This window comes from Vombatus ursinus, unplaced genomic scaffold, assembly GCF_900497805.2.
Source record: "Vombatus ursinus unplaced genomic scaffold, bare-nosed wombat genome assembly UNPS02014811.1, whole genome shotgun sequence".
Classification (NCBI taxonomy): Eukaryota; Metazoa; Chordata; class Mammalia; order Diprotodontia; family Vombatidae; genus Vombatus; species Vombatus ursinus.
Window position 1 is genome coordinate 20,375,072 of NW_020954589.1, and position 23,723 is coordinate 20,398,794.

At 42.8% G+C, this 23,723-nt stretch overlaps 1 long non-coding RNA gene across 2 annotated transcripts; it reads left to right on the top strand.

The window, feature by feature from the left end:
• The first annotated feature begins 1,891 nt into the window (after nucleotides 1-1,891).
• Nucleotides 1,892-13,780, top strand: LOC114053636. Of its 2 annotated transcripts, XR_003570390.1 has the most exons (4): nucleotides 1,892-1,942; nucleotides 7,333-7,442; nucleotides 11,803-11,914; nucleotides 12,445-12,986. It is a non-coding gene; the product is annotated as an uncharacterized LOC114053636 (long non-coding RNA). The 2 variants fall into 2 exon arrangements; XR_003570389.1 differs by lacking the exons at nucleotides 11,803-11,914; nucleotides 12,445-12,986 and adding an exon at nucleotides 13,682-13,780.
• The last annotated feature ends 9,943 nt before the right edge of the window (nucleotides 13,781-23,723 follow it).

A 23,723-nucleotide genomic window follows, 5' to 3' on the forward strand; every position in this document is an offset into this window, starting at 1 on the left:
AACCTTGCAGCTTAGCCGCCGGCGTGAGGGGGGCGGAGAGGGGAAAGGGAATGAGTGGAGCTGGGGAGAAGCAGAGGGAGATTAGGGGATCTTGCGCGAGAAAGTTTCTCTCCTCACTCAAAACATGAATTGCACACGATGGAGGCACGGGCGGGAAGACTTCCATTTATACCCTTGGGTTTCCACTACTTTATTGCCCTGCTGTGTATCAGCTGTATATCGGAAGACGAATGAGACCAGCTTGGGGAGAAGAGATGGGGGTGGGAAGCTGATAGAAGAGAGAGAGAAAGGGAGACCAAGGGAGACCATCGAGAGTTCAGCTGGTATCCCTTGGCAGTTACTCCCGGGGTGGAACCTCCCTTGTCCAGTGCACAGGCCGGGAGTTCAATGGTCAGGGTGCATAATGTGGAACTACTCGTCCTAGTCTCTTGTACCGCCGGACAGGGAGGGTGAAGAGTTTCTCTATCTCGGGCCCTTCAGAAGGGAGTCTAGTAGAGTGGGAGAGGGGCGGGGGGGGGGGGCCGGGCGGGGGGCCCCCCCCCGCGACTCCAGGAGTCGGCAACTTCACTTCCCCCTACCCCCGCCCTACCCCGGGGCAGGTGAAGAGGCAAACAGGCTTTGCTCCAGGTGGTGGAGGAGGGAAAGGGGTGGGGGAAAGCCCAAGCAACAATAGCACTTTTATTTGCGTCTGTTTGGTATAGAGCTGGTGGGCGGGGGAGGAGGCGGGCCGGCGGACGGTAGTGGGGGGTGGTAGGAGGAGGGTGGTCATCGGCATCTGGCTGCACACCTGCTCCTGCTTAACCCTGCATATGCGGGGTGGGGGTGTTGGCGGGGGGGGGTATTGGGAGGGCACGAGGGGAATCTTGGCACTGGAACTGAGTTGTTGGTGACAGAATAACAAACGGAGTCTTAGAGATTCTTTGATGGAAAGATCCTTGGACTGGGTCCTGTCAGGATCTGCTACTAATTCTCTGGATGACCCTGGGCTTCCCCTCTCTGTACCACTCAGGTTCCTTGTTTGCAAAATGAGCTCTGACGTTCTCCGTTCTGTACTTCAACGTTCCATGTTTCGACATTTCATAGAATTATAGAATTTAGAAGCAGAAGGGACTCTAGTGTCCCACACTCTCATTTTCCAGATGAAGAAACTCGAGACCAGTGGCTCGCAAGTTCTAAGGCCCCTTCCAGCTTTAGTATTCATTGTTCGGGTCTTCCAACTGGTTTATATTATAAGGTCCCTTAGGATGCTGAAATTGTGTCTTCAGTATTTTGATGTTCCATGTTCTAAGCTCCCAACATTCTGTGTACTATGTAATGATATCCTATTTTTTGTGTTCCAATATTCTATGTTCGAAAGACTTCCCGCCTCGACAATTTATGTACTGTTTTCTGACATTCTTGGTTCCTGAGGTCCCTTTAGGCCCTGGCATTCTGTGATTCTAAAGGACAAAAACTCAAGTGTCCTGTCAACCTGAGTACTGGAAGCTTAAGAAGCTAATTAAGCTGCTTCTGGGGTTCCCTTGGCCAGTCTCCAGGATTGTTTGGGCGCTTTGGGTTCCCTGTAGGAATCTCTCTCCAGTTTAACTCTGCTAATTTGGCCTCCCTTTCACCTCTAAAGCAATCTCCGGGGGAGGGGGACAGCATAGCGCTACTGTCCCCTAAGGCACGGGGAAGAGGGGGAAGAGGGGGGAGGGAAGGGTAGAGTCCTGGGCTTTGCGCCCCAGCGCGGATTCCCCGACGCCCTCGGGCCGTTCCGGGAAGCCGGCCTTCCGGAGGCGGCGCGGCGCGGCTGGCCCCAGTGCCAGAGAGGTGGGGAGCCCGCCAGGGCTGGGCGGGGAAGAAGGGGGGAGCGGTGGGGAGGGAGTCAGGGAGAGGCCGGACTGGGCGTTCCCTCTCTACCAGCTAACAGCTTCCAGGCTGAGCTGGGGCCCAGTTACTGCAGGTGAGCCCAAGGGATGGGGGTTGGTTGGGGGCTGGGGGCGGAAAGATGCACAGTCTTGGTTTCAAGACGCTGTTCTTGGCCGGAGACTTGACCCATCTTAGGTCCGCTCGACAGCCTTAAGCTGTTACTGGACCTCCTGGCTTTTCCACGGAACCCTCGCCCCTCCCTTAGGCAGGGGTGGGGGTGAAGAATGAGTGGAGCCCAGCGCCTTGCTAAGGCCCCGCCGCTGCACCTGCCCAGGCCGGGCCCAGCTCTGGCGGCCGTCGGGGCCTGCAAGCACAATGAGGCTTGTTCGTGGGCGGAGGAGCTGCGCCAGCCCGCTGATCCCATAAAATATTATTTGTGTTTAAAAATTCCAGTAATTGACTATGCAGCCGCTTTTTCCGAGCCCTGTGCCAAAGGCAGTAAAATAGCGGCCCGAGCCCGGGTTATTTTCATCATGCAAATTCCCATTCCTGTAAACAGGGTTAAGCGTCCCCGGGAGGGGGCCAAGAGCTAGGAGCGAAGGGGAGGGGAAAATAGCGTGTTAGCAGTGGCAGTAAGACAAGGAGACCGGTCTGCTGGGCTGCAATTACCTATATAACCAGTGCTCGAATTACTCAGATAATAGTTCCCTTTTTCTGTAGCGCTTTAAAACTTACAAAGCGCTATTCTCACGATAGCCTTGTGAGGAATGTAGTGCAAAACACCCACACCCATTTTACCAACAAGGAAAACTGAGCTCGAGAGGCCAAATGATTTGTCCAGGCTCACTCAGGTAGCAATTATTGGCGTATTACTCAAGGATTACACAACGATTCCAGTCTTAGGACTAAATGCCTTTCAAGTTCGTTTCTAGCATGAACCTATAGGTGTATCCTAGCTGGACCCACACCCACACGCCGTCCCTATTCATCTATTGCTTTTCTTCTAGCTGAGTTGACTTCCCGCAGCAGAAGTAATGGGGAGATGCTGAGCTCATTTTGGCAAACTATTTCCAGTAGGGCTTGTGATGGAAAAGGCAGAGGACTCAGTTCATTGAACTGGGGCATCACAAGTACTAAGCCTGGGCACTGGAATGCCTAAGAAGTTTGTTCCTTCATCCTTACCTCCACCCCTTATTATAGTCCATTCCTAATAGACTTCAGAGGCCCAGAGGGTAGGCCTACATGTCAGACAATCTGGAGGATCAGGGAAATCTTGAGTAAAAGGGAGAAGTTAATTCTCTGCCCTCCTCAGTTGTCTCAAATCAACAGCGGGAAACCCAGGCTAGAGAGACCCAGACACTTCTGAAAGGTGAGTTTACAGGAAATGCTTGTGGCAGGATTCATAGAATTTTTCAGCTGGAAGGGATATTGGAGATGTAGTCCACTCCCCTCGTTTTGATAACAGCTTACTTTGAAATTAATAATAAAGCTTGTGAATTGCTTCACATCTTATTCAACAACCCTGTGAAGTAGGTACTATTATTGTCTACATTTACAGGGGAGAAAACTGAGGCCACGAGAAGCAAATTGACTTCCGCACTTGCTTACAACTAGTAAAGCAAAAAGCCTGACCCAGGGACAGCTGGGTGGCGCAGTAGATAGAGCTCCAGCCTTGGAGTCAGGAGGACCTGAGTTCCAATGCCGCCTCAGACACATGACACTTACCAGCTGTGTGACCCTGGGCAAGTCATTTAATCCAGAGTGCCTCATCAAAAAGCAAAAAAAAAAAAAAAAAAAAAAAAAGAAATCCTGACCCAAGTCCAGGCTCCCAATGGTCTAACAACTATCCTGTGATTCTTAAAAAATTGTTAGGGGGCAGAATAAGGAATTTTTAGAGATAGGAGAGAACCCCTCCTACTTCTCCACTGACAAACTCCCTCAGGCTGCATGTCTAAGCTGAGGGAAATGTAGAGAGTATATATCTGAGGCAAGAGAATGGCTAGCATGACCTTGACTGCCCATGTGGTTTGGGGAGTCTTGGACTACACTTTGGAGTAGGCTCTCTGGTTAGCTCCCAGTCCTTTTTCCTTCTCAGTGCTGAGGAAAAGAAATAAAAGATGAGGTAGAGGCTTCAATGCCTCCAAAAAGTTTTGACTGTGTTCTCTAATCTCAACTGATCACTGCCATAAGGCAATCCTTGTATTGTTCTGTGTTCTATCAGATTCAGAGGATGTTCCAGATTTTCTCCTCTCCTCAAACCTCCTATTACACCCCCTCCCCTTAACTATCACCAGAGAACCAAATCTCTTACTTTCTCCCTTCTCTTTATCTCAAAATCCCTTGTAGTCATCATCTTTCATTTTTTGCATTACTCCAGTCTTGGTAACTCTTCTCAAGGTCATTCCCTCTAATTATACCCTTGATCCCATCGCTTCCCCTCTCCCCAGCAGATTGCCTTCCTTCGTTAACCATCCCTTCTCTTTAACCTTCATTCCCTCTATATCTACTGCTCTTTATTGCCTACAAACAGGCCCAAGTCACCTCTCTCATTCTTTAAAAAAAAACCTCTTCATTTGATGTTTTCATACCCTCATACTTTCGTCCTATATCTCTCATCCCTTTCACAGTTACACCTAGAAAAAAGCTGTCTACACTTATCACCTCCACTTTCTCTTTTACTGTCTTCTCAACGCTTTGCAATCTTGCATCCCGTCTCATCACTCAACTGAAATTGCTCTCTCTAGGGTTATCCATGATCTTTTAATCAACAAATCCAATGGCCTTATCTCTATCCTCATCCTTTTTGACTTCTCTGAAATATTTGACACTATTGAAAATCCTCCCCTCCTGGATGATACCTTGTATCCTTTCTGGTTTTTCCTAATGATGCTCTTTGGTTCTCTTCCTACCTTTCAGTTAATCCTTCTCAATCTTCTTTGCCCTGTCATCATCCATGTCCTGCCCCGGGATTCCTATATACCTCAGGGCTCTGATCTGGGCTGTCTTCTCTCTTTACATACTTAAAATGATATTCATCAGCACCTCCTGTGTTCAGTTATCTCTGTGCACATGACATACACACACATACAACACACACACACACACATCAGTGCACACTCATCTCACCCTATCTCTAAGTTCCTTCCCTTATACACAATCACCTATGGGACACTTCCAACAAGATGTCTTGTAGGCATCTCTAACTCAATAAAGCCAAAAGAAAAATTATCATTCTCCTACAAACCCACCCCCCTTTTTGCTAACTTTCCTAAATCTGCTGAAGGCATCACTATCCTCCTAATCATTTTGAATGGTAACCTTTTTCTTCCTTTATTTTCTGACTTTTCCTCCCCTCCCCCTGCATGTGGCTCGGTGGATAGCATTCTGGATCTGAAGTCAGGAAGATCAGAGTTCAAATCTTGTCTCAGATACCTGATAGCTGTATCATCCTATGCACATCACCTAACCTCTGTCTGTCTCAGTTTCCTCATATGTAAAGTGAGAAGGCTGGATTAAAAGGCTTCTAAGGTCTGTTCTGGCTCTGTAAGCTCCTTGAGGATTCCAATGCCTAGCACACAGTAGACACTTAATAAATGTCTGTTGATGGATTAGTTGGGGATGGGATCCAGTGTCTTTGAATCAGAGGTGTCCCAGGCCCATTTCTCCTGATCTCACCCTGTAGTGTGCCTCACTATACCCTCTTTTATGTATATTTTCCAACAGACTCCTGTACCCTAGCCAAGCACACTTGCTGTCCATCCACCATTTTATTATTCACCTGACCCCAGTGTGGTATGATGGAAAGGGCACCAGGAGCCAGAAGACCTAGGTTCAGGTCCTAGCTCCACTAGTGACTAAGCTGTATGATCTTAGAAAGATCATGTAACTGAATAAAAAATGCTTCTACTTCAGCTGAATTCTATGTGAAATAGTATGTCACATTATGGAAGCTTCTTCCTACCTGAGATCTTTTCCCCCTCCTCTCCTTGAATCCATGAGCCTTATTTTCAAAACCCAATCCAAACTATATTAGAGCTTATGGTATTTTCTTTTTCTCTTTTCAATTTCCCTTTTTATTATGAACATGAATACTAACAAACATGAACATTTATTTACATATACAAAGAAGATCACGAAATAGGATTGCATGTGAAGCTGTGAGCTTTTGTTATGTGCAATTTGGAACTTTTTAAAAGCATATATTAAATCTAACATGCTGGCCTATGGTAATTTCCAGAGTTGAATGAGACATTTTAGGTTGTAGATTATCTTTTGGGAACAAACCTTAGGGAACATCTAATTCCAACCCCCTCATTTTGCAATTTAAAAACAAAACAAAAACAAATCTAAGGACCAGAAATGTTTTTGAGACTTGCCCAAGATCACACAGCTAGTGAGTAGAAAAACTGGATTTGGAATCAGGTCTTCTGGCTCCCAAACCCAGTGCTTTTTCCACTATACCATTATCATTAGAAACAGGTGCTGGGAGGAGCTCAGAGTATCCCCATGAAGGCAAGAGGTGATGATGAGCTCTCCAGAGTAGGTAAAGTAAGTCCCCATCATGCTATGGGACAAAGAATTCAGAGGAAGTCATGGCTGCTCTCTTCCTACATTCTCAAAATCTGACAATTACAGAAAGTAAAAAACCATCAAGACAAATGATGCGCACAGGAGAATTCCTCCCCCCACCCCCTCCCTGCTTCACATACGGGCGAGCGAACATGCACAAATTTCAGTGAAACAGACAGTAATAGGGTCTTCAAGGCTGTCAGCCCCACTCCTGGATTTCATGAGTTCGTTTTAGAGGTAGCTTACTTCTAACAAATACCAATGCAGTCAACGACAAGTGTGGAATAATGGAAGTTATTTTACCTATCTCTGGGCCTCTGCTTCTTTATCTATAAAACAAGAAAATTGAACTAGTTTACCTCCAACTCCAAATCTATGATCCTATGTATTCTTTATGATCTACACAAATGCAGTGGCATTAGAGACATCCATAGTCTAGCAAAGTTCTATTTAATGAGCATTTATTAAATATCTGCTACCTAGAGGGGAAGTGCTAGATAGACAAAGGGGGAAAATAGCCCCTCATCTCAGAGAGCTTACATTCAATGTTTATAATTGGTTTGAGAATGCATCTTGGTACTTGCAAGTGATGAGATAACCTGAGATAATGAAAAGAGAAATGATTTTAGAGTTTGAATGTCAGCTTCACTGTTTACTACCTATGTGACCCTGGGCAAGATTCTTCCCTTTTCTGATTCTTGTCCCATCTGTCAAAAAGATGAGATTGAGCCAGATGGTCTCTAAAGTTCCTTCTAGCTTTAAATTCTAGACATGACAGTCTATCCCAATGAGTAATAAAACAGAACCTTATTTCTATTCATTTTAATGAATATTAAGGGAGTTTTGTGAGATAAGGGTAGTTCTTTTTCATGACACCCCAATATGTGTTCTCTCTCCTCTCTCTCTCTCACATAGATTTTTAATTGCAAAAAACCTTGGAGTATATCTTGTCCAGCTGCCTCTCATCCTACAAATAAGGAAACTGGAGCTCAGAGACATTAGGTGACTTTCTCAAGATCATGCATGTAAGTAAGAAGCCAAGAAAAAGTTTGAACCTGGCTCCTCTGACTCCAAAGGCATTGCTTTTTCCACCATACCTGCCCCCCTTCCTCTCTTTGCATTCCTCTTGCTTCTTTCTCTTTTTAGTCACTTCCATCCCATCCCACCCCCAAAGATGTGTAGGGTTGGGCTGGCTCAGTCCTCATTCATTCATTCATTCATTCATTCCTTCATGCGTTCATTTGTTCATTTATTCAGCCAGCTAATGTTTACTGAGAACCTGCTGTGGGCTCAGTAATGAGGTCTAAACTTTGTAGAATATTTTGAGGACATTTAAGACAAGGTCTCTGCTGCTCTCAGGGAGTTTTTAATCTATTTGAAAAGATAACTCCAGTGTTTCATCCCTCCAGAAGCCTTTTCTGATTCTCTGGTTGTTAGCAATCTTCCTCTTCCTCAGACTGTCATGTATATATTTATGTATTCATGTCAGATCCACCTTTCTATGGACTCCTTTGAAGGTAAGGACAATTTTTTTATTGATATCTTTTGTTTTTACATCACCTTCATTTCTACATAGATAGATAGAAATATAAAGATAGGTATATAGATATACACATACACATTTTTTCTTGTTGTTCAGTCATTTCAGTCATGTCCAATTCTTTGTGACTTCACTTGAGGTTTTCTTTCTTTCTTTCTTTTTTTTTTTTTGCAGGGGCAATTGAGGTAAGTGACTTGCCCAGAATCACACAGCTAGTGAGTGTTATGTGTCTGAGGCTGGATTTGAACTCAGGTCCTCCTGACTCCAGAGCCAGTGCTCTATCCATTACACCACCTAGCTGCCCCTTGAGGTTTTCTTGACAAAGATACTGGAGTGGTTTGCCATTTCCTTCTCCAGCCCATTTTACAGATGAGGAAACTGAGCCAAACAGGATTAAGTGACTTGCCCAAGGTCACACAGCTAGTAAGTATCTGAAATCCTGAGATTTCAACTCAGGAAGATGAGTCTTCCTGACTTCAGGTCCAGCACTCTATCCACTGTGCCACCTAGCTGCCTGTATACATACATACATACATACATACATACATACATACATACATACATACACATATACATACATACATACATACATACATATATTTAAAGAGGAGAGTATATAGATACACTTCTTTCTATATATGCATGTGTATGTATTTTTGTATTTATACATGTATGTCTATGTGTGTCTATGTCAACCAAGTCTGACTGTATCTGCAATGTTCCATACCCATAATCCTCTACTTCTGCAAAGAAGGAAGGGAGGTGAATTTTCTTTTTTTTTCTTTTTTTTCTTAATTTATTTTCATTTATCAACCATCACTTCCATAAGCTTTTGAGTTTAAAATTTTTCTCCCCCTTCCTCCCCACCACCCTCCCCCAGAATGGTGCACAAGCTGATATATGCTATACATATACATTCCTATTAAACATATTTTCACATTAGTGATGTTGTAAGTAAGAATTAGAACCAATAGGAAGAACCACCAGAAAGAGGAAACAAAACTCAACAGAAGAAAATAAATAGCAAATACTATGCTTTGATCTGCATTCAAACTCCATAGTTCTTTCTTGGGATGTGGATAGCATTTTCCATCACGAGGCCTTTGGAGATGTCTTAGATCCTTGAATTGCTGAGAAGGGTTAAGTTTATCAATATTAGTCATCGCACAACGTGGCTGTTATTGTATACAACGTTCTCTTGGTTCTGCTCACTTCACTCAGCATCAGACCATACAAGTCTTTCCAGATTTTTCTGAAATCAGCCTGTTCATCATTTCTTATAGCACAATAGTATTCCATCATATTCATATACCACAACTTGTTTAGCCATTCCCCAATTGATGAGCATCCTCTCAATTTCCAATTCTTTGCCACCACAAAAAGAGCTGCTATAAATATTTTTGTGCATGTGGGTCCTTTTCCCATTTGTATGATCTCTTTGGGATATAGCCTTAGAAGTGCTATTGCTGGGTCAAAGGTTATGCACATTTTTATAGCCTTTTGGGCATAGTTCCAAAATTGCTCTCCAGAATGGTTGGATCATTTCACAACTCCACCAACAATGCATTAGTGTTCCAATTTTCCCACATCTTCTCCAACATTTATCATTTTCTTGTTTTGTCATCTTGGCCAATATGATAGATGTGATGTGGTAGAAGGTGAATTTTCTCAACTCTTCTCCAGAGCCAAGCTTAGTCACTTTAATTACACAGGGTTCATTTTCTTTGTTGTTGCTGTGGTCTCCATTTACACCTTGGGTTCTTAACATTTTTTGTGTCATATACTTTGGTAGTCTTGTGAAACCTAAGAACCCCTTGACAGAATATTGTTTTTAAATGCATAAAATATATAGGATCACAAAGGAAAACAATTATATGGAAACCAAGTTATTAAAATATTTTTATAAACAAGTTCACAGATGACAAGTTGAGAATACCTCATTCAGGGGGCAGCTAGGTGGTGCAGTGAATAGAGCACTGGCCCTGGAGCCAGGAGGACCTGAGTTCTAATGCGGTCTCAGACACTTGACACTTACTAGCTGTGACCCTGAGCAAGTCACTTAACCCCATTGCCTAGCCAAAAAAAAAAAAAGAAAGAAAGAAAAAAAAAAGAACACCTCATTCAGATTGTAATTATATATTGTTTTCCTGGTTCTACTTACTTTACTCTGTATCAGTTCATAAATTTTCCCATGCTTCTTTGTATTCATCATGTTCATCTCTCTCTCTCTCTCTCAAGAGGCAATGGGGGTTAAATGACCAGGGTCACACAGCTACTAAGTGTTTGAGGCTGGATTTGAACTCTGGTCCTCTTGACTCTAGAGCTGGTGCTCTATCCACTGTACTACCTAGATGCCCCCATCATGTTCATCTTTTCTTATATCACAACACATCTTATGGCATTCTATTATATTCATGTACCACAATTTGTTTATCCATTTGATGGACATCTGTTTTGTTTCCAGTGTTTTGCTCCAACAAAAAGTGCAGCTATGAATATTTTGGTATATCTGAGACCCTTTAGTCTGTGACTTCTTTAGGGGTACATATGCCTAGCAGTGACAAGGACTGGTTTTCATTTTGTCTTTGTATCCCCAGCACCAAGCACAGAAATTTGCACAAAGTGGGCATGTGTAGTTTTGCACCTAACAAATGTTTATTTGTTGGGTTGGGTTGGATGTGGTTGGATATGTAGTTAAGAGCCCCCAGGACTTACTGTGTGACTTTGAGTAAGCCACTTCACCTCTCTCAGCCTCAGTGATCCTCCTTGTCTGCTCTGCAGAGATAACAATCATTGCACTGCCTACCTCATAGGGCTGTTGTGAGGCAATCATTTTGCAAACCATAAATATGACATCTAAGGAAGAAACACACAAATACCATCTGAATTTAGGGGGGTGGGAAGAACCTTTCTGGCTGGGGGTATCCAGGAAGGTTTCATGGGGCTAGGATGATCTAGGCCTTTGAAACTTCTCACAAAGAGAGAGAGAGAAGAAAGGCTTTCAAGACAGCATGAATAGGAACACCAAGCCAGAAAAGAACAAAGTTAATACATCTGGTGAATAGATTAGTCCCACAGAATAGGAGAATACAGAGAACTGGTCAAGAAGCAGTGGGGGTGAATGGTGGGCTCAAGGGAAAGGGGAAGGTGCCAGAAAGATGGAGAGTTTTGGACCAATCAAGAGTCCTCCTTTCCTTCTTCCCAGGGTTCAAAATCAATCAATCAATCAAAATAAGCATTTATTAAACACCTATTATGTGCTAGGCACTAGGGATAAAAAGGCAAATGATGGAACAATCCCTAGTCTGATGGAGCTTACTTTCTAACAAGAACATATATAAGCATACATAGCATGTGCAGAATAAATATAAAAAATAAATAAATACAAGTTTTATAAAACAAGGTAATTATAGAGGGAGGGCACTAGCAGTTGTGGGAGGATCCAGAAAGACTTCATGTAAAACTGAATTCTTAATCTAAGGTCTATGAACAATACCTCCACCCCCCAGATGTCAGGGGGTCCATAAACTTGGATGAAAAAAATTACATCTTTATTTCAATGTTATTCCTTTATAATCCTATGTATTTTATTTTATGCATTTAAAACCATGAGATGGATATAACAAGAACCTCACTAGCCTGCCAAAGGGGGTCAAGACACAGAAAAGCTTAAGAATCCCTAATGTGAACGGTTGTACTTGGGATGAATTTTGAAGGAAGAGAGTCTGTGGAGAAGCCTGTGCAAAGCCCAGAGATGGGAGATGAAGAAGAGTAGGTCAGGAACCCCTCCATTTTAGCCCTACTCTCCACTTCCAATCTTCTAACCATTAGCACTCCTCTCCCAGCTCAATCTCTCTCTTAAGAGAAAATGAGTGGGGACCATGGTAGGCAACAACTTCCTCTTGACTATGGGCTCCTGCTGGAGGAAGATGTCCCAATAGCCCGGAAGAGCTCAAGGTATGTATGGACAGCTCAAGGTACATATGGACAGCCGGTTCTCCAGCTCACTCTCATTCCTTCTGTCTGCTTCTACTGGTAGAGAGAATTTCCTCACCCCTAAGATATGGAAAACCTGTGTAAAATATTTTGGCCCTCCCTTCATACCAGAGAAGAAGTCTGATTTTTTTCTTTTTCTTTATGGGATGTTTACAGTACCTTATTGTAAAATTGGGGTTGATATTATACAATACCATACATATATTTATGCATTTCTGAGTTTCTAAACTTTTTCTTTGTCATCTGCTGGCCTTCATGTGTTATCTATGGCTTCCGCGTTTATTTAATTTCTTATTCTGACTTGTGATATGTCAAAACAATGGCATGGGTCCAAACTGCAATGGGGAGAGTCACAATGGGGAAGGGATAACTGTGCTAATAAAATCACCAATCCAGTCCTTATCATTATCCAGTCTTCTTACTTCTCTCCTTTTGTCTCAATGCAAATCTCACCTTTCTTCCTCCCTGCAATCCCATTTCATATTTCATAGGAGGAGATGGATACTTGAAGACTTGCAGCAAGAGCTCACAGAGCTGGGCATCCCCTTAGATAACCCACCAGGACTGGATCCAAGTGGGAAATCACAGGATGTTGGCTCTTTTCTACCATCTGTCTTTGCTCCCTGTTTTTATGGATGTGCCCTGAAATCAAAGTCTATGCCACACTCCCACCACCCTTCAGGCACTTCTGGAGCCACCACCTCAAAACTCCCTCCATCAACACCTAGGGAGGAGCCAGCATCAGCCCTGACCCAACCACCAAGTAGGCCTGCAACTCGATCCAGTTTTCACACAACACCCCACACTGGATCCCAAGCTCCTTCTTCTGGGAGGAGATCTCGAACTCTGGGCAACCCTCCACCTATAAGACAACTAGTCTCACTGCCTGTTTGGCCTCAACCCTTTCATTTCACCATCGCTAAAACCAAGCCTCAAAGAGTTCACAACCCTCCTGTTGAATGTCTAGGTCCCAGGTTCCCAAGATGGAGAGAGAAAAAACAGTCCTCTTTGCCTTCTTCTCCTCCTATCTCTACTCCCCTTAAAATAAAGTATAGTATTTGATTCAACATGTTTTATCTTTCTTTTGTGTCTAAGAAGAGCATAGTTGAATGCATCATATATAGAAAATGATGAAAATAATATTTTATATGCATTTAACACTTGCTGATTACAAACCAGTTATATTATTTGGTCATCACAGCTCGTTTGGTAGGGTAAATATTTTCATCTACATACTACATATGACTTACATTTAAAGTGATTTGCAAAAGTGATTCGCAAATGAAAACCCTGAGGCGTTGAGAATAATTATGACTTTGCCAAGGTCACACAGCTTAGGATCCCAAGACTTCAAGCTGGGTGGTCTTAAGAGTTCTAAATGATCAAATCCCCTCATTTTACAGATGTGGAAACTAAGCAAATAGTCTGCTTCCCTCTTAGATGAGGGAAAGGTTGAGCTGGAGAAGGAGTGGGAAAATGGCTTGAGCTGAAGAAAAGGGAACTGTGAAGGAAGTTTGGAGAGTTTGGGAATTGCAAAGAGAGCCCAGAGATTGAATTTAGTGAGGAAACTATGAGAGGGCTTGAGGAAAAATTGAAAAAAGGGGTGTACTCCTCCTCAAAGCTGAAAGAGTAGGATCTAGCACTGAAGGATCGCATGTTACAGGATCCTAGATTGACAGCTGGAAAAGAGCAAAATGGTTGTCTAGTCCAACTGCTTTCATTTTTCAGAGAAAACGAATTCTAAGAGAAAAACTCAAGCAGAAGGACCAGAAGAAGTGGAAAAAGGCAGAGCTGAAGGAGAAGGAAAAGGAGAAAGAGAAGGGAGTTGGTAAGGTAAGTACAATATAGGTGTGGCTATCATGAGTGATAAGGAACCAAGGATCTAGATCTTAGCACCTTTGGAGGGCAGCTAGAATTTGCAGTGACCTGAATAAAGTATGCAAATTTCATATTTCTGTCAAAACCAAGTGACTTATCTTTGCTCAAAGTATAAACTGGTTTCCCTCCTAGAAGAGAAGGTAGGAAAGCGGCTGGGGAACACCTCTCCACTCTTCAGATCATCATAGAGAATAAAGAATTCTCTTAAAGAAGGAGAGGGGGCAAGGGGGTAGGGAGGGAGAGACAGAGAGACAGAAGAGAGAGAGAAGAGGGGAGACAGAAGAGGAAAGACAGAGAAGAGGACAGAGCGACAGAAAAGAGGAATGAGTCAGAAAGAGAAGAGGAGAGACAGAGAGAAGGGAGAGAGAGAGAGAAGAGGAGAGAGACAGAAAAAGAGAGAAACAGAGACAGAAGAGTGAGGAAAGAGAGAAAGCGAGTGAAAGAGAGGCAGACAAGCGGGGAGAGAGACAGAAGAGGTGTGTGTGTGAGAGAGAGAGAGACAAAGAAGAAGAGAGAGAGACAAAGAAGAGGAGAGAGAGAGTGCAGAGGGGAGACAGAGACAAAGAGGAGAGATGGAAAGAGAAGAGGAGAGAGACAAAGAGAAAAAAGAGGAGAGAGATACAGAGAGAAACACAGAGAAGAGGAGAGAAAGAAACAGAAGGATTCCCCAAAAAAGGATCTGAGAAGTCAAAGAAATCATCTAACTTTTGTTGAAAGGTTAGAAAGTGGAACAAGAGGAGAAGGAAAGAATGAGCACCACTGAAATTTAACTCCTAAAGCTAAGTAGATTTGAGGCTTTCCCTGAAGAGGATGGAGCTAAACCCCATGAGGAAGAAGCAGCTGCCTCCATTTCAGTCAGTGATGTGGCTCTCACAGCAATGTCAGATAAGAGATCATTCGGTTAGGGTCAGGAGAAGACAGAGTAAATAGCAGTAATTGGTATCTCTACTGATAGGGGTAGGAGTATTAATATAAGTCATTTGTTGATCTAATAAGAACAGATGACTGCTCTTTTGAGGACATATATCCAGAATATGACAGAGAAGCTCCCAGGACTCCAAAGCAGATGACTACTACCCACTTACAGTGATTTTATGACTACAAATAATATTGCCAGAAGGAATCTAGAAAGTGCTGCTAATGATCATAAAGACCCTGAAAATCTTAGGAATGTAGTGTTTTCATCATTCTACCAGTCAGAGGCAGAGATTTTAGAGAAAGGAAGATTTGAAGTGTGAACAGCTAGTTAAAATGATGGTGTCCAAGGATAGACCAACAAACCACTAATCTAGGATGGAATGCACTTAACAAGGGCTGGTAAGAATGTATCTGTCTGACTAGATGTCTTGCAAATCTGATCAAAAGGGATTTAATCTGAAAAGGAAGAGAGAAGGAGAAAATTCCATCAAACTTCATACCATGAAAAGTAGCTAAAATATAATTCAAAGATTTAGCCATAAAGATACCTAAAAATTCGGAGAAGACAAAATCCAAAAAAAAAAAAGACCAGTAATAAAGCCTATGACCCCAGATTTTTGTTGTTGTTTAGTCATTTTTCAGTTGTGCCTGAGGCTTCATGACCCCATTTTGGGGTTTTCCTGACAAAGATACTAATTCGTTTTGCCATTGCCTTCTCCAGCTCATTTTACAGATGAGGAAACTGAGGCAAACAGAGTTACGTGACTTGCCTAGGGTCACACAGCTAGTTAGTGTCTGAGGCCAGATTGCAACTCAGGAAAATGAGTCTTCCTGACTCCAAGGCCAGCACTCTATCCACTCAGCCACTTAGCTGCCTATGACCTCAGATATCTATACACAAATGCACAAAGTATGCATAAGAAGCAAGGTGAACTAGAGCTCTTAGTGCAAGAAGGCAAATTTTACCTCATAAGTATCAATATCACTGAGACACAAGAATATGGTCATGAAAGATTATACCATATTCAAAAAGAACAAGATAGAGAAAGAGGATGGGGCATGGGGAGAACAGTAGTATTGTATATTAAGAAGATATGGAGGGGCAGCTAGGTGGCGCAGTGGATAGAGCTCTGGCCCTGGAGTCAGGAGAACCTGAGTTCAAATCTGGCCTCAGACACTTGACACTTACCAGCTGTGTGATCCTGAGCAAGTCACTTAACCCTGACTGCAAAAAAAAAAAAAAGCAAAAAAAAAGAAAGACATATATGTAAGACAGAAAGCAAGGATAAATAGTGGTAGATGAATACAAAAACATGGCATGGCCCTATGAGAAGATTATAAGTTGTGCTAAATCTCAGAAGGAGCTAAGCCTGAGGAGGAAAACTAAGAACAATAACAGTAACCAAAAATAATAAAGTGAGTGAAGGAGAGAACAACATTTATTAAGCACCTACTGTGTACCAGGCACTGTGCTAAGTACCTTATAACTAGTTCACAAGAACCCTATGAGGAAGGTACTATTACTATACCGATTTTATAGTTGGAATGTATCACAAAGCTGAGGCTGGTCAGAGGCTGGATTTGAACTCTGATCTTCCTGACTCCAGGCCAAGCACTCTATCAGCTGTGCTATCTAGCTAGAAGACAACCACATTAGAGAAAAGAGTAAGCTCAAAGAAAGGACAGGGCTGCTTCTGGGGGTGGAGAGGGTGGAGGAGATGATAACAAACCACTGAAAGAAGGCACAGCTGCTCAACTTTCATTTTGTACTTCTCAAGAAGAACGATCTTTGGACTGGAAAGGAGAGAACACAATTGGATAATAGGGAGCTGAAGCTTGAGATAAGTGGGGAGATAGTAAGAAAGTGCCTAGCTGCCCTTGGTGACCCCAAGTTACCAGGTTGAAATGAAACCCACCTCCACGTAAGCAAGAAGTAGAAGATGTGATTGTTGAGCCAGCCTGTGATCATTAAAAGAGGCCAGAGGGAAGGCCTAGAGAACTAGTGAAAGGCAAATGATGACCAGAAAAGGGGGGAGGAAGGGCATAAGCATTTATTAAGTGCCTACTGTGTGCCAAGCACTGTCTAGGCACTCCATTATAATGGAGTAAAGAGGAGTGATAAATTAGGAGCAAGGCAAGGACCTGTGGATAGAGGAGTTTCCACCCGGAGAAGTTTCTATCTACTACAACATGGTAGCCTCTGATAAGATGAAAATTTAATTGCAAATAAGATGAAATTTTAGTTGTAGCAGCATGTTCTGTTGGAAGAAATACTGGGTTCAAATCTCTTCTCTGATCCTAGCTGCATGACCATGAGCAAGTCATTTAACCCCTCTGAGTTGGTTTCTTCATCTATAAAATGGGGGTAACAAAATTTCTAGTACCCACATCACAGGATTGTCATTGTTTCTTGTTGTTCAGTCATTTCAGAATCTTCATGACCACATTTAGGGTTTTCTTGGCAAAGATACTGGAATGGTTTGCCATTCCCTTCTCCAGCTCTCTTTACAAATGAGGAAACTGAGGCAAACAGAGTTAAGTGACTTGCCCAGGGTCACACAGTAGTATCAGAGGCCAGATTTGAACTCAGGTCTTCCTGATTCCAGGCCCAGCACTCTATACATTGCACCACCTAGCCACCCATAATATTTAATTAGTCTTGGCTAATTATCTAATAATATAGGTGGACCCCTCAGCATCCTATTTTTAGTAAACTTTTTTTAATTTATAGAATAAAACAAGCATTTCCAAAACGTAGTATAATTTTTAAAGATGACTGCACATAAAAAACTACAAATCTATAATGCACAACTTGCTATTCCTTTTGAATATATAATAAAGTTATCATGCAAATTTCTTTTCCCTCCCGTTTTTTCTTCTTCCCTCTAGAAACATTTTTGAGTGCCTATTCTGTGCCAGGCACTGTGCTAGGCACTGAGTACATAAAGGCAAAAATAAAACAGCTCTTGCCCTGGTGGAACTTAGGTTCAATCAGAATGTTTTTCTCATTGACTTTAGAATGGCCATTTGATGATTTTTTTTTTTAAATCCAGGTTTGGGTTATCACTTTCAGAGCAAGTCACTTAACCTCCATCTGCCTCAGTTTCCTCATCTGTAAAATGGGGATAACAACAGCATCTACTTCACAGGGTTGTTGTAGGATCAAATGAGATACATTTGTAAAGGTCTCAGCACTATGTCTGGTGCAGAGTACATGCTTAATGAATACTTATTTCCTTCCTTTCTACTCAGTAAATTCTAGTGGTTCTCTAGGATCAAATATAGACTCTTCTATTTGTTGGAGTCTTTTTTACTCCCTTTATAATCTCACCCCCAACCTATCTTTACAGCTTCACTATATCTAATTCTCCCACATTATCCAGTCAATGGAAATTGGCCTTCCTCCTGTTCTTCACACGTGGCAATGGCATTCCATGGCTGTCTTGAGCCTTTGTAGTGGCTGCCCCTCACACCTGGAATGTACTCCTCTCTCATAGAGGCCTTCTTTTCCTATGGCACACAGCTAAAGTACAGTGCCTCTCCTGATCCCCCCAGCTGCTAATGCCATCCCTTCCTGACTACTCGAATTAATTCTTCATATGCTCATTTACATACATATTGTCTCCTTCGATAGAATGTAAGCTCTTTGAAAGTAGGAATTGTTTTATTTGATGCATTTGTTTCCCAGAGACAGGGAGGCTCATGGGTCAATCTAGGCCTGTACAACTGTCCCTAGATAGAATAAGTACGGGGCTTAAATGTCATTGAGTATGAAACTAGGTAGTTTTCTTTTCCCTGGACTTCTAATTACCCCACTCTTGTGTTATTTCTAAATTTGTATGTCCTCTATTCCCTTGCAAAATAACCCCTAGAAAATACACTTTTGTAGCCTGGATAGGTAGAAGAGAAATCAAGAATTGGGTACCAGAAACAGGCCCAAAATCATGGTGGCAATTGGAGAGGAAAGGGGACAGGTAATGAGGGAAACATTTTGACAGTTATCCAAAATCAGGAATCAAAAAAGTTCTTTCCTTCCTTCCTTCTTTTCTTCTTCCCTCCTTCCTTCTTCAATTCCTTCCTTCCCTTTTTCCTCCCTTCCCTTCTTGCTTCCCTCCTTCCTTTCTTCCCTCCATCTTTTCTTCCTTCTTCTATTCCTTCCTTCCTATCTTCCTTTCTTTCTTCCTTTCCTTCCTTGCTGTTTCTCCCACCTTTCCTCTCTCCCCAGAAGTGAAGCTTTGACCTGCTCCACTTCTGACCTGAGTGGTTTGTCCATTTTTAATCAGTCTAATGGCACCCTGCTCCTAGGGACTCATCATTTTGGTGCCACATATAGTGAAGATGCCTGAGTAAACATAGCCCACTGCAACTCAGAGCTCAGGAACTCAAGAGATCCTCTCCACCTCAGCCTCCCCAGTAGCTGGGATTATAAGCAGGCAAAGATAGGACAATGGGTGAAAACTACAGCAGATTTTTAGGGCAATTTAAGGGAAGAATGTCCTAAAAATTAGAGCTGTCCAAATGTGGAATGGCTGCCTTTGGTGGTTGGTTAGTACATTCTCCATCCCTGGAGGCCTTCAAGCAGAAGAAAGATTATGACATCTTCTAGAGGATGTGTAGAAGGAATTCCTACTTTGAGTAGAAACTAAACATCTATGGTCCCTTCCCAACTCCAAGATTCTGTGGTTCTGTGATTCTATGACCTTGTAAGGGTCATCCTCAATGTTTTCGTGAGTTTCTTGTTCCTCCCATTAGATTAAGAATTCTCAGAAGACAGAACCTTCTTTCCTTTATTTCCCCACAGTAGGACTCATGAGGGACATTCTATACATGGCCTCTTAGTGAAAAGGGAGACAAGAAAGGAGGCAGTGCCTAATTAGAAGGGGTCCAATTGAGTCCAAAGTGAAAAGAAATCAGGTCAAAGGCAAGGAATGTCTTCTTTACCCCTTAGTACATAATAGCACAAACCAGACTAAAGAAAAGATAGGGGAGGGGTCTGGTGATCTCACCTGTGAATTGGTGCCCTATCTATAGTATGGGCCCTTGATATCTGTTGAATTGAACTGAATTAGTGAAAAGAAGTTTTGTTTGTTTGTTTTTGTTTTGTTTAGTTTTTTAGGAGGAGGCAAGCAGAGAGGTCTGGGGTCTGTTTGCAGTGCTAATTCTTTACTCCTTTCTTACCTTGCCTCCTCCACAAATTTACTCCTTTCTTTTCGCTCTTGCCCTAGCCCACCCACCTCCCAATTACCAATGGGTACCAGAGAGCTCAATAGAACAGATATTTCTAGGAGCTCTTTCCCCTGACTTTTCTGTCAATTCCTCCTTCCACTTTTCCCCTCCCAATTGGATACTGACCTCCTACCATTTGTACCACTAAGGTAAGGAATTCAGGGACCTCTGCACCATTCAAAGCCTCCACTGCACTCCCCCTTCCCAACAATCATGAACCAGACTCTTCATCCCTCTGTTCCTTTCCCCCTGCTCTGATACACAGATACTGCCACTCACACCACTTTGATTAGCAGGGAGTCATCAATTACAGTCCTTCTGATAAGAACAAGGACCACCGGGTCTCACCATCTGCTTTGGTTTTGGCATCCTCCAGACCTCCCCTAGGCTATTGCCATCCAACCTGCTGGTGCAACTAAAGGATTCCTGGGCCTTGACATCCATCCTGCATTCTCTGAACTCTCCTACATGTGTTGTCTAAGGACTGTATCTCTTACTTCTTCACATCCCACAAGGCCTAAAGCAGTGTTGAGTGTTCTATAAATTTTTTATTTTGATGTTAACTTCCCCTCCCAACCCCATCCTTTCAGATCCACCTCCATCTTACTGTCACCTAACATCTCCATGGAACTCTTATCACTGTTTGTGTCACCTTGGACAAGTCACTTAACTTTAGTTAGCATTAGTTTCCTCATCTGTAATATAGGAAGTAGTAGAAAAAATCAGGAGACAGGAAGTGAAAATTAAACTGTGAACTCCTTGAGAGCAGGAACAGCCCCAATGTTCTATCTGTATTCCCAGTGCTGGACATTACATAGTACATGCTAAATTTCACTCATTTTTTTCTCAGAGATTTCCTCTCCCTTTCCCCTTTTTCAGACCATTCCTCCTAGATCTATTTCTTTCTCTTACTAATTTGCGTCTTGTGTTATCATCTGTCTATTTTCTGTCTCTTTACATTTCTTTATTTCAAACGAGAATACTTGTGAAACACTTAGCACAGTGCCTGGCACATGGTAGGCCCTTAATAAATGTTTATTCCCTATTCCCTTCCCTCACTTTTATTTTCCTTTCCTTTTGTGTCTCAGTCTCTTAGTTTTTACCTCTTGGACTCTCTATCTTAGAGCTCTCGGACTGGAGTGAAAGGAGGCATATACTTCTCCTTAGAGACTCTCCCGAGGAATGCCCCTTGCCATTTGCCCCAGGAGAGGTTCCAGGAACCATCAGTTACTTTAGCTCCTAAAGAACCAATCAGTATGGACAAAAGGGAGGGAAGCAACCAGACAGAGAGAACCTGTGGGCCCTGTTTGTTTTTGTCAGCATCAGTTTCCTATTGCTCAGGTAGCAGGAAGCTGGGACTAAATGCCTCTCACTTTTCTGGCATGGTTCCTCCTTCATGGAGGTAGAGTTGAGGAATAAGGCAAAGAAGCCAGAGGTGAGAATGGGAGAAGGAATCTGGAGAAAGGTTAAGGCAGCTTCTACCCCGCCCTTTACCTGTTTCCAAATCCCACTCATCCTTGCAGGCTTGGCTAGAATGAATGATTAGCCCTCCCTTGTAACTGTCCCTGACCACCTCAGCCCTCTCTCCTCTCAACTCCCACATCACAGTAGTCTGTACTACTCATCAGCACTGATCAGGTGCTGCTTAAAGGGGAGTGGATGTATATATGCCACCTGTCGGGGGCAATAAAAAGAGCACACTGCATTTGGAGTCAGAGAAGCTGGGGTTCACATCCTTTCCTCTGCCACTTGTCACCTGTGTGACCTCACAAGGACAGTGTGAGATAGTTACCGTGAGCTAGATAGGGCATGGGTGTCGGTATTACCATCTTACAGGTGAGGACAGCAGGCTCAGACAGTCAATGACTGACATTCAAAGTTATACAGCGAGTAAGTGGCAGGTGAAACTTAATCTTGCTGACCCTCGGTTTCCTCCTCTGTCATTCAGTCAACTAGTCAATTAGCATTTATTAGGTGCCTACTCTGTTCACTGTGCTAAATGAAAGAAAATGAGCATGAAGAGGGATGTTGCTCTAAATGATCCTAAATCATTACAGTTCTAAAGATTCTGTCCAAATGATTCTAAATCTAAAGATTCCATTTCTAATTTATGACCACTTGGAAGGCAAAGACTATGTCTCTTAGTTCTTGGTCTCCCACAAGACCTAAAGTGATGCTGGGTGCTCTATAACTGGATAGAGTGCTGGGTCTGGAGTCAGAAAGACCAGAATTCAAATCCAGCTTCAGACATTTACCAGTTGTGTGACCTTGGACAAGTCACTTAACCCTATTTACCTCAGTTTCTTCATTTGTAAAATAAGCTGGAGAAGGAAATGGAAAACCATTTCATTATCTCTGCCAAGAAAACTCCATATGGGGTCACTAAGAGTCAAACAACAAAAGCAACAATTTTTCTCCCATCCCCATCAATCTCACCTTCATCCTACCCTCAATCTAATATTTCCATGGATCAGTTTCAGGAGCTCTGTCACTGTTTGTAAGCCCTTAGATGAGTCATTTAACATTAATTAGCATTAATTTCTTCATCTGTGATGTGGGAGGAAGAAGAAATAACCAAAAGACTGTGAAAAATTGTAGTTTATGATGTTGATCAATTAAGTATGGACATTTTTTCTAAGTTTGTTCAGTAATAAGTTGATATGCACTATAAGCACATATCAAATAAGATGACAGATAAAGAACAGAGAAAGTTACCCAGTTGCAAGAAATGAAGTAGCTGGTTTGGCTCCTCTCCTGACCTTCCTCCACTTATGGTTTGGATGCCTACACAGCCCAGTCACTCACCTTGCCCTGGCCCAGAATTCTGGGCCCTCAGTTACCCCATGAGTGCTCTCTGCCTTCTTGTGCCTAGAATAATCACCAATTTGCAACCTATTCTCCACTCTCATATCTCACTCTGGCATAATGAGGTTATAGAGTCACGGGGTCATAGACCATAGAATACTGGAGTTCAGAGGGACCTCAAAACACAGAATGTTAGGATACATGACACAGACTGCCAGGACCCCATAGTTCCTTAGAATATAGGATGTCAAATCTTAGAAAATAGAATGTCAGACCTGGAAGAGATTTTAGGGGCCGCCATACATTGTATACAGCCTTGTACTTTATAAATTTAATGTCCGTTATCTAATTTGAAACTCACAATAACAGTAGGAGGTAATAATGATATCTAGCATTTATATAACATCTACTATGTGCCAGGCACTATGCTAAGCACTTAACAAATATTTTCTCATTTAATCCTTACAACAACCTTGTGAGATAAGTGCTGTTATTATCCCCAGTTTACAGTTGAGGAAACTGAGGCAGAGAGAGATTAAGTGACTATGCCCAAAGTTACACATAGTCAGTGGCAAGGCAGAGTTGGGATCCAAACTCAGTTGCCCAGCTCCAAATCCAGAGCTCTTTTCATTCAATTACACCTGACTTTAAAAAGCAACTGGTCACCAACAAAAACTACACCAAGGGGGAGGGGGGAGGAGGAGGAGGGGAAGGAGGAGGAAGAGGAGGAGAAGGAGGAAGAGAGACACCACAGGTGAAACTAAGAGGCTTGCTCTGGTGAAAAGAGCCCTAGGCCTAAGTTTGTGTCCTGGGCAGTGCCTATTACAGCTTTGGGCAAGTTACTAATATTTTCAAAGCACTTAGTACACTGCCTGGCACATAGTAGGTACTTTAAAAGTATTTGTTCCCCCTTCCTTTCCCTTTCAGGGCCCCCAGGAGCCTT